This window comes from Vigna unguiculata, chromosome 4 (assembly GCF_037176805.1).
Source record: "Vigna unguiculata cultivar grain cowpea cultivar isolate G323 ecotype 2 chromosome 4, ASM3717680v1, whole genome shotgun sequence".
Lineage (NCBI taxonomy): Eukaryota > Viridiplantae > Streptophyta > Magnoliopsida > Fabales > Fabaceae > Vigna > Vigna unguiculata.
In genome coordinates this window covers 48,038,978-48,048,903 of record NC_140795.1, presented here as the reverse complement: position 1 = coordinate 48,048,903, position 9,926 = coordinate 48,038,978, and the positions used below count along the sequence as shown (strand labels likewise).

Here is a 9,926-nt window from a genome sequence, read left to right as displayed (position 1 = left end):
TTAGGCTGAAAAATGATATTTGTAAAATAATGCTGTTTTTTTTCCTGTGTCATATATATATATATATATATATATATATATATATATATATATATATATATATATATATATATATATATATATATATATATTGTACCGTCCAGGGAATGGCCGACCTCAACGTGCTCATCAGAATTCTGACTTGATAAATATTTTTCATAAAACAACGAGTGTTAGTCATAGGCCGAGGTGACGAGCATTTAGGCCGAGGTGGCCGAGGTGACGAGCATTTGGGCCGAGGTGGCCGAGGTAACGAGCACTTGGGCTGAGGTGGCCGAGGTAACGAGCACTTGGGCCGAGGTGGCCGAGGTAACGAGCACTTGGGCCGAGGTGGCCGAGGTAACGAGCACTTGGGCCGAGGTGGCCGAGGTGACGAGCAAATATCACTGGATTTTAGGAATAACCACCCACATGCGAGATTTCAGGAAAGAATAGTGGAGAAGTGGGTAGGTTGGTTAGCTAAAGATTTGGCATTAAAATAGCAGTTTAAAGACTGAAGGACTCTATATATATATATAAGGGATTAAGGAAAAATGGGGGTGAACTCAGGAGTGAGAGAGAAAATTATTGTTCTGGTTTGGTCATCATTCCTAGACCGGAACATTGGCGCCCACCGTGGGGCCCGATAAAACGAGGTCCCAACCACAATAACGTAAAAAAAGCACGATGATAAAGTACTCCACGAAAAGCATCTACGGCGGAGTTGGCAACGTAGAAGAGACGACAGAGGTCTTTTGATTCTCGACAACAAGGGCTCGTGATGATCTCTGATGAGGTTTTAGCGGTCGCAGTCTTGACGAAACTAAATGGAGAGGTGAGCTTTAGGCCGACCTCGAGCAAGAAGGGGTTCAACATCAGTCAGCCTAAAATCACCCACACAAGCACGATGCTAGACAGAGAGGTAGGCTCTGGACCGACCTCGCTACGAGCGAGTTGAAGCCTCAGTACGCTGAGAGTTGGCCGACCTGACCGACCTCGCTACGAGCGAGTTGAAGCCTCAGTACGCTGAGAGCTCTCCTTGGTCCGACCTCGCTACGAGCGAGTTGAAGCCTCAGTACGCTGAGAGCTCTCCTCGGTCCGAACTCGCTACGAGCGAGTTGAAGCCTCAGTACGCTGAGAGTTGGCCGACCCGACCGACCTCGCTACGAGCGACTTGAAGCCTCAGTACGCTGAGAGCTCTCCTCGGTCCGACCTCGCTACGAGCGAGTTGAAGCCTCACTACGCTGAGAGCTCTCCTCGGTCCGACCTCGCTACGAGCGAGTTGAAGCCTCAGTACCCTGAGAGCTGGCCGACCTAACCGACCTCGCTACGAGCGAGTTGAAGCCTCAGTACGCTGAGGGCTGGCCGACCTGACCGACCTCGCCACGAGCGAGTTGATGCCTCAGTACGCTGAGGGCTCTCCTCGATCCGACCTCGCTATGAGCGAGAGAATACCCCAGTACGCTGAGGACTCAACTCGGATCCGACCTCGCTACGAGCGAGAGAATACCTCAGTACGCTGAGGACTCAACTTGATCCGACCTCGCTACGAGCGAGAGAATACCTCAGTAAGTTGAGGACTCAACTCGGATCTGACCTCGCTATGAGCGAGAGAATACCTCAGTACGCTGAGGACTCAACTTGATCCGACCTCGCTACAAGCGAGAGAATATCTCAGTACGCTGAGGACTCAACTCGGCTCTGACCTCGCTACGAGCGAGAGAATACCTCAGTACGCTGAGGACTCAACTTGATCCGACCTCGCTACGAGCGAGAGAATATCTCAGTACGCTGAGGACTCAACTCGGATCCGACCTCGCTACGAGCGAGAGAATACCTCAGTACGCTGAGGATTCAACTTGATTCGACCTCGCTACGAGCGAGAGAATACCTCAGTATGCTGAGAACTCAACTTAATCATTTTATCTTACTTGTGTCAGTACGCTGAGAACTCAACTTAATCATTTTATTTTACTTGTCTTATGTTGAGGTCTCCCTAAGGCCGACCTCAGCTCGATCATTTTATATATTACTTGTCTTATGCTGAGGTTTCCCTCAGGCCGACCTCAGTTTAATCATTTTTATCTCGAGGTCTCCCTTGGGCCGACCTCAGGTTGATCATCTTGTGTTCTTTTGAGGTTCCTTCAAGCTGACCTCAACTTAATCATTTTACTTATCTTATGTTGAGGTCTCCCTCAGGTCGACCTCATATGGTGAGGTCTCCCTTAGGCCGACCTCAGCTTGATCATTTTACTTATTTTATGTCGAGGTCTCCTTCGGACCGATCTCAGCTTTATCATGTTATATATTTACTTGTCCTATACTAGAATATGTGGACGGTTTATGACAACCTTTCATCCCAGCAAGTTGAGGACTCAAGGTTGGAGGACTGTGTACCGTCCAGGGAATGGCCGACCTCAACGTGCTCATCAGAATTCTGACTTGATAAATATTTTTCATAAAACAACGAGTGTTAGTCATAGGCCGAGGTGACGAGCATTTAGGCCGAGGTGGCCGAGGTGACGAGCATTTGGGCCGAGGTGGCTAAGGTAACGAGCACTTGGGCTGAGGTGGCCGAGGTAACGAGCACTTGGGCCGAGGTGGCCGAGGTAACGAGCACTTGGGCCGAGGTGGCCGAGGTAACGAGCACTTGGGCCGAGGTGGCCGAGGTGACGAGCAAATATCACTGGATTTTAGGAATAACCACCCACATGCGAGATTTCAGGAAAGAATAGTGGAGAAGTGGGTAGGTTGGTTAGCTAAAGATTTGGCATTAAAATAGCAGTTTAAAGACTGAAGGACTCTATATATATATATATATATATATAAGGGATTAAGGAAAAATGGGGGTGAACTCAGGAGTGAGAGAGAAAATTATTGTTCTGGTTTGGTCATCATTCCTAGACCGGAACATATATATATATATATATATATATATATATATATTTTGTTTTTAACATTTCCTTAATCAAAAGTACGAGTCTATATGCTATCAAGACAGTACGTAGAAGTTGACATTTGAGGTTGCTTCTCTAGTTAACATCCCATTTGTATCGTTTATTAAAATCTAAATTAAAATAAAAACTGTACCGTCCAGGGAATGGCCGACCTCAACGTGCTCATCAGAATTCTGACTTGATAAATATTTTTCATAAAACAACGAGTGTTAGTCATAGGCCGAGGTGACGAGCATTTAGGCCGAGGTGGCCGACGTGACGAGCATTTGGGCCGAGGTGGCCGAGGTAACGAGCACTTGGGCTGAGGTGGCCGAGGTAACGAGCACTTGGGCCGAGGTGGCCGAGGTAACGAGCACTTGGGCCGAGGTGGCCGAGGTAACGAGCACTTGGGCCGAGGTGGCCGAGGTGACGAGCAAATATCACTGGATTTTAGGAATAACCACCCACATGCGAGATTTCAGGAAAGAATAGTGGAGAAGTGGGTAGGTTGGTTAGCTAAAGATTTGGCATTAAAATAGCAGTTTAAAGACTGAAGGACTCTATATATATATATAAGGGATTAAGGAAAAATGGGGGTGAACTCAGGAGTGAGAGAGAAAATTATTGTTCTGGTTTGGTCATCATTCCTAGACCGGAACATTGGCGCCCACCGTGGGGCCCGATAAAACGAGGTCCCAACCACAATAACGTAAAAAAAGCACGATGATAAAGTACTCCACGAAAAGCATCTACGGCGGAGTTGGCAACGTAGAAGAGACGACAGAGGTCTTTTGATTCTCGACAACAAGGGCTCGTGATGATCTCTGATGAGGTTTTAGCGGTCGCAGTCTTGACGAAACTAAATGGAGAGGTGAGCTTTAGGCCGACCTCGAGCAAGAAGGGGTTCAACATCAGTCAGCCTAAAATCACCCACACAAGCACGATGCTAGACAGAGAGGTAGGCTCTGGACCGACCTCGCTACGAGCGAGTTGAAGCCTCAGTACGCTGAGAGTTGGCCGACCTGACCGACCTCGCTACGAGCGAGTTGAAGCCTCAGTACGCTGAGAGCTCTCCTTGGTCCGACCTCGCTACGAGCGAGTTGAAGCCTCAGTACGCTGAGAGCTCTCCTCGGTCCGAACTCGCTACGAGCGAGTTGAAGCCTCAGTACGCTGAGAGTTGGCCGACCCGACCGACCTCGCTACGAGCGACTTGAAGCCTCAGTACGCTGAGAGCTCTCCTCGGTCCGACCTCGCTACGAGCGAGTTGAAGCCTCACTACGCTGAGAGCTCTCCTCGGTCCGACCTCGCTACGAGCGAGTTGAAGCCTCAGTACCCTGAGAGCTGGCCGACCTAACCGACCTCGCTACGAGCGAGTTGAAGCCTCAGTACGCTGAGGGCTGGCCGACCTGACCGACCTCGCCACGAGCGAGTTGATGCCTCAGTACGCTGAGGGCTCTCCTCGATCCGACCTCGCTATGAGCGAGAGAATACCCCAGTACGCTGAGGACTCAACTCGGATCCGACCTCGCTACGAGCGAGAGAATACCTCAGTACGCTGAGGACTCAACTTGATCCGACCTCGCTACGAGCGAGAGAATACCTCAGTAAGTTGAGGACTCAACTCGGATCTGACCTCGCTATGAGCGAGAGAATACCTCAGTACGCTGAGGACTCAACTTGATCCGACCTCGCTACAAGCGAGAGAATATCTCAGTACGCTGAGGACTCAACTCGGCTCTGACCTCGCTACGAGCGAGAGAATACCTCAGTACGCTGAGGACTCAACTTGATCCGACCTCGCTACGAGCGAGAGAATATCTCAGTACGCTGAGGACTCAACTCGGATCCGACCTCGCTACGAGCGAGAGAATACCTCAGTACGCTGAGGATTCAACTTGATTCGACCTCGCTACGAGCGAGAGAATACCTCAGTATGCTGAGAACTCAACTTAATCATTTTATCTTACTTGTGTCAGTACGCTGAGAACTCAACTTAATCATTTTATTTTACTTGTCTTATGTTGAGGTCTCCCTAAGGCCGACCTCAGCTCGATCATTTTATATATTACTTGTCTTATGCTGAGGTTTCCCTCAGGCCGACCTCAGTTTAATCATTTTTATCTCGAGGTCTCCCTTGGGCCGACCTCAGGTTGATCATCTTGTGTTCTTTTGAGGTTCCTTCAAGCTGACCTCAACTTAATCATTTTACTTATCTTATGTTGAGGTCTCCCTCAGGTCGACCTCATATGGTGAGGTCTCCCTTAGGCCGACCTCAGCTTGATCATTTTACTTATTTTATGTCGAGGTCTCCTTCGGACCGATCTCAGCTTTATCATGTTATATATTTACTTGTCCTATACTAGAATATGTGGACGGTTTATGACAACCTTTCATCCCAGCAAGTTGAGGACTCAAGGTTGGAGGACTGTGTACCGTCCAGGGAATGGCCGACCTCAACGTGCTCATCAGAATTCTGACTTGATAAATATTTTTCATAAAACAACGAGTGTTAGTCATAGGCCGAGGTGACGAGCATTTAGGCCGAGGTGGCCGAGGTGACGAGCATTTGGGCCGAGGTGGCCGAGGTAACGAGCACTTGGGCTGAGGTGGCCGAGGTAACGAGCACTTGGGCCGAGGTGGCCGAGGTAACGAGCACTTGGGCCGAGGTGGCCGAGGTAACGAGCACTTGGGCCGAGGTGGCCGAGGTGACGAGCAAATATCACTGGATTTTAGGAATAACCACCCACATGCGAGATTTCAGGAAAGAATAGTGGAGAAGTGGGTAGGTTGGTTAGCTAAAGATTTGGCATTAAAATAGCAGTTTAAAGACTGAAGGACTCTATATATATATATAAGGGATTAAGGAAAAAAGGGGGGTGAACTCAGGAGTGAGAGAGAAAATTATTGTTCTGGTTTGGTCATCATTCCTAGACCGGAACAAAAACTTATTCCAGTTTTATTAAAAATCTCAATAAACAAAACCATTAAACCATTGCTTTATAACCATAAACTTTATTAAAAAAAAAATATAAGACTAAATTATTATCTTAAATCAATCTTTCTTGCACTATGCATTTTTCTCCATATATGCATAATTATTTGTTATAATATAAAATACGATGATCACATATGAGAATCAAACTCACTAAAATAGATGACTGAATTAACATATAAATATCAAAACATCATCATCATTTCTTTTGGTCACTAATTTAGAAATTAATATACGTGGTAGCAAAAACTTTCATAACTATTTTTTGTTGATTAATTTCTTTTGATAGCTAAATTTTAGAAATCAATTTAGAATTAAATTATAATATTTTATTTATAATAATGATTCTATTAGTAATAAATAGTATTTTTTTTATATAAATTAGTATCTAAATTGATCATTCAATTAATGAACTATTTTTAGTAATTGAAGTAACTAACTATTTTTTGTCTTTGAAGTAATTAACTATTTTTTGTTACTATAATTAATTATTAATGAAACATTTCCTCAGTGACAATTAACAATTTTTTCCACATATTTCGTTTCTACTATTTTACCTTTTAATTTCTTTTCTTTTTTATAAATATAAAAGTTAACTTTTTTTTTAATAACTATAAACTTGGTGGAAGTGGTGTTAAAAAATATTTTCCCAAAAGAAAATCCAGTTTCTCTCGCCTAAATGGTTTAGAAGTATATCCATACTTCTTACCAAACACCCACAATTGAAGTGTCTAAGAAAGTCTGAAAAATGAAACGAAAAAGAATTAGCTACTAATCTATCTGATTAACTTATAAAGAGTAACACAATATTCCTTAAGAGAATTCTCTAAAAATATTTCCAAAGAGCTACTCTCTCTAAAGCATTCATGGAATACAAAGGTTTGTAGTATTCGGAAGTGTCAACTATTATTGTTTCGCTGGGGGCCTTTAGCCTCTCGGGATACAGATTTCCTACACTAAGGACTAAATTATTGTTTCACACTTTAAATTCATCAAAACCGTTGAATGCGTATCCAATTGCTCACATTTATATGGGTCATTCAAACTCCTCCTATATTTCAACCATCCATTTCTAATCGCACGATCACGGTTTACGACTGATCCAACCTGTGAATGCAACGGATCATTATGACTCAGAAAATTTGCAAAAGACTTAAAAGCTATTGGTTGGATAGAGTATTGATGTTCACTGCTCTTAAAGTCTTGATAAAATAGCTAACTACTCATTTCATTTCATCACTATAGCATCCCTGCACTGAATCATTGTGAAATCATCACACACTTCCATTACTTCTTCACTCCCTTCCCATACCATGGCAGCAGAACTTGTTGGTGGAGCTCTTCTTTCGGCATTTCTACAGGTTGCATTTGACAGGTTGGCTTCTCCTAAAGTTGTAGACTTCTTTCGTGGAAGAAAACTTGATGAGAAGCTGTTGGGCAAATTGCATATCACGCTGCACTCCATCAATTCTCTAGCTGATGATGCAGAACAAAAGCAGTTCAGAGATCCCTACGTCAAAGCATGGCTTCTTGCTGTCAACGACGCTGTCTTTGATGCAGAGGTTCTCTTGGATGAAATTGACTATGAACTCATCAAATGCAACGTGGAAGCTGAATCTGCGCCTCAAAGCTTGACTTCCAAGGTATCCAATTTCTTCGATTCTACTTTCCGTTCATTTAACAAGAAAATTAACTCGGGGATGAGAGAAGTCACAGAAAAACTAGAATATCTTGCAAAGCAAAAGGGTGCTCTTGGCCTGAAAAAGTGTAGTTATTCTGGTGATGGACCAGATACTAAAGTGCCACAAAAATTGCCATCATCTTCTTTGGTGGTTGAAAGTGTTATTTACGGCAGAGATGCGGACAAAGAAATTATCTTTAATTGGCTCACTTCGGAAACTGACAATCATAACCATCTATCTATACTTTCCATTGTGGGCATGGGTGGATTAGGTAAGACCACACTCGCCCAACATCTGTACAATGACCCAAAGATCGATGATGCAAAATTTGATATCAAAGCCTGGGTATGTGTTTCAGATCATTTTGATGTTTTGACAGTGACAAAAACAATTCTCGAGTCAATCGCTGATAAAAAAGATGATAGTGGAACCTTAAACATGGTTCACAAAAATCTGAAAGAAAAATTGTCAGGGAAGAAATTTCTTCTTGTTTTGGATGATGTTTGGAACGAAAAACGAGAAGAATGGGAGGTTGTGCAAACTCCTCTTAACTACGGGGCTCCAGGAAGTAGAATTCTTGTCACAACACGTGCTGAGAAAGTTGCTTCTAACATGAGATCTAAAGTGCATCACCTAAAGCAATTAGAAAAGGATGAATGCTGGAAAGTTTTTAAAAAGCATGCACTAAAAGATGATGATCTTGAATTGAATGATGAGAAAAAGAAGATTGGTAGAAGCATAGTTGAGAAATGCAAAGGATTACCTCTCGCTTTGAAAACAATTGGATGCCTTCTCTACACAAAAGCATCCATTTCAGATTGGAAAAGCGTATTGGAAAGTGACATATGGAACTTACCAAAAGAACTTGGAATTATCCCTGCTCTGCTTTTGAGTTATCAGCACCTTCCTTCTCACCTTAAGAGGTGTTTTGCTTATTGTGCATTATTTCCCAAAGATTATGAATTTGATAAGAAGGAGTTAATTTTATTATGGATGGCTGAAGATTTTCTCTGTCACTCTCAACATATCGAGAATGTAGAAGAAGTTGGTGAACAATATTTCGATGATCTATTAACAAGGTCTTTTTTTCTTCGGTCAAGCATTGAAATGCGATTTGTCATGCACGACCTTTTGAATGATTTGGCGAAATATGTTTGTGGAAACTTCTGTTTCATGTTCAAATTTGATAAAGGAGACCGTATACCCGAAACAACCCGTCATTTTTCATTTTTAATTGATAATGAAGTATGATGATGGTATGTGGAGTTTAATTGATGCTAAAAGACTGCGTTCATTTATGCCAATTACAAATAAGATAAATGACAGTTTTCCTTGTGAATTGATTCTGATTGATGAATTGTTCTCTAAGTTCAAGTTTTTGCGCGTCTTATCATTGAGTGGATATGTTGATCTTATTACAGAGGTTCCTGATTCTGTCAGTGCTCTTAAACATCTTCGTTCGTTAGACCTTTCATATACTGATATACAAAAGCTACCTGACTCAATATGTTTGCTCTTTAACTTACTAATATTGAAGTTGAACGGTTGTTTATATCTGGAGGAGTTGCCCTCAAATATACATAAACTCACCAAATTACAGTGTCTGGAATTTGAAGATACAAAGGTGACAAAGATGCCGATGCATTTTGGAGAATTGAAGAATCTTCATTTACTGGATGCGTTTCGTGTCCATAGTGAGTCCAGTATTAAGCAGTTGGGAGGACTCAATCTTCATGGGAGCCTATCAATTTATCAAGTGCAAAATATTGTTAATCCTTTGGATGCACTAGAGGCAAATTTGAAAGATAAACACCTTGTGGAGTTAGGGTTAATATGGAATTCAAATCATGTCCCTAATGATGCAAGGGAAGAAAAAGAAGTGCTTGAGAATCTCCAACCTTCCATTCACTTGGAGCATTTGTCAATCTGGAGCTATCACGGTATAGAATTTCCAAGTTGGTTATTTGATAATTCATTATCTAATTTGGTGTTCTTAAGACTGAATAACTGTAAAAATTGTCTATGTTTGCCTTCCCTTGGAGAATTGTCATCTCTGAAGAACCTCGAGATTGAAGGGCTTTGATGGAATAGTGAGCATTGGTGTTAGTGATGGATTTTATGGGAGCAACTCTTCTTCCTTTGCGTCCATGGAAAGACTAAGCTTCAGGAACATGAAGGAATGGGAAGAATGGGAATGTAAAACTACTTCTTTTCCACGTCTTCAATATCTTTTTGTGGATCAATGTTGTAAACTGAAAGGTCTGCCAGAGCAACTTATTCATTTAAAGAATATATTTA

The 9,926-nt window shown here is 42.8% G+C and overlaps 1 pseudogene; it reads left to right on the top strand.

Annotated features, from left to right (window-relative positions):
• The first annotated feature begins 7,176 nt into the window (after positions 1-7,176).
• On the top strand, positions 7,177-9,251 carry LOC146887317 (putative disease resistance RPP13-like protein 1 pseudogene; annotated as a pseudogene).
• Positions 9,252-9,926: the final 675 nt, after the last annotated feature.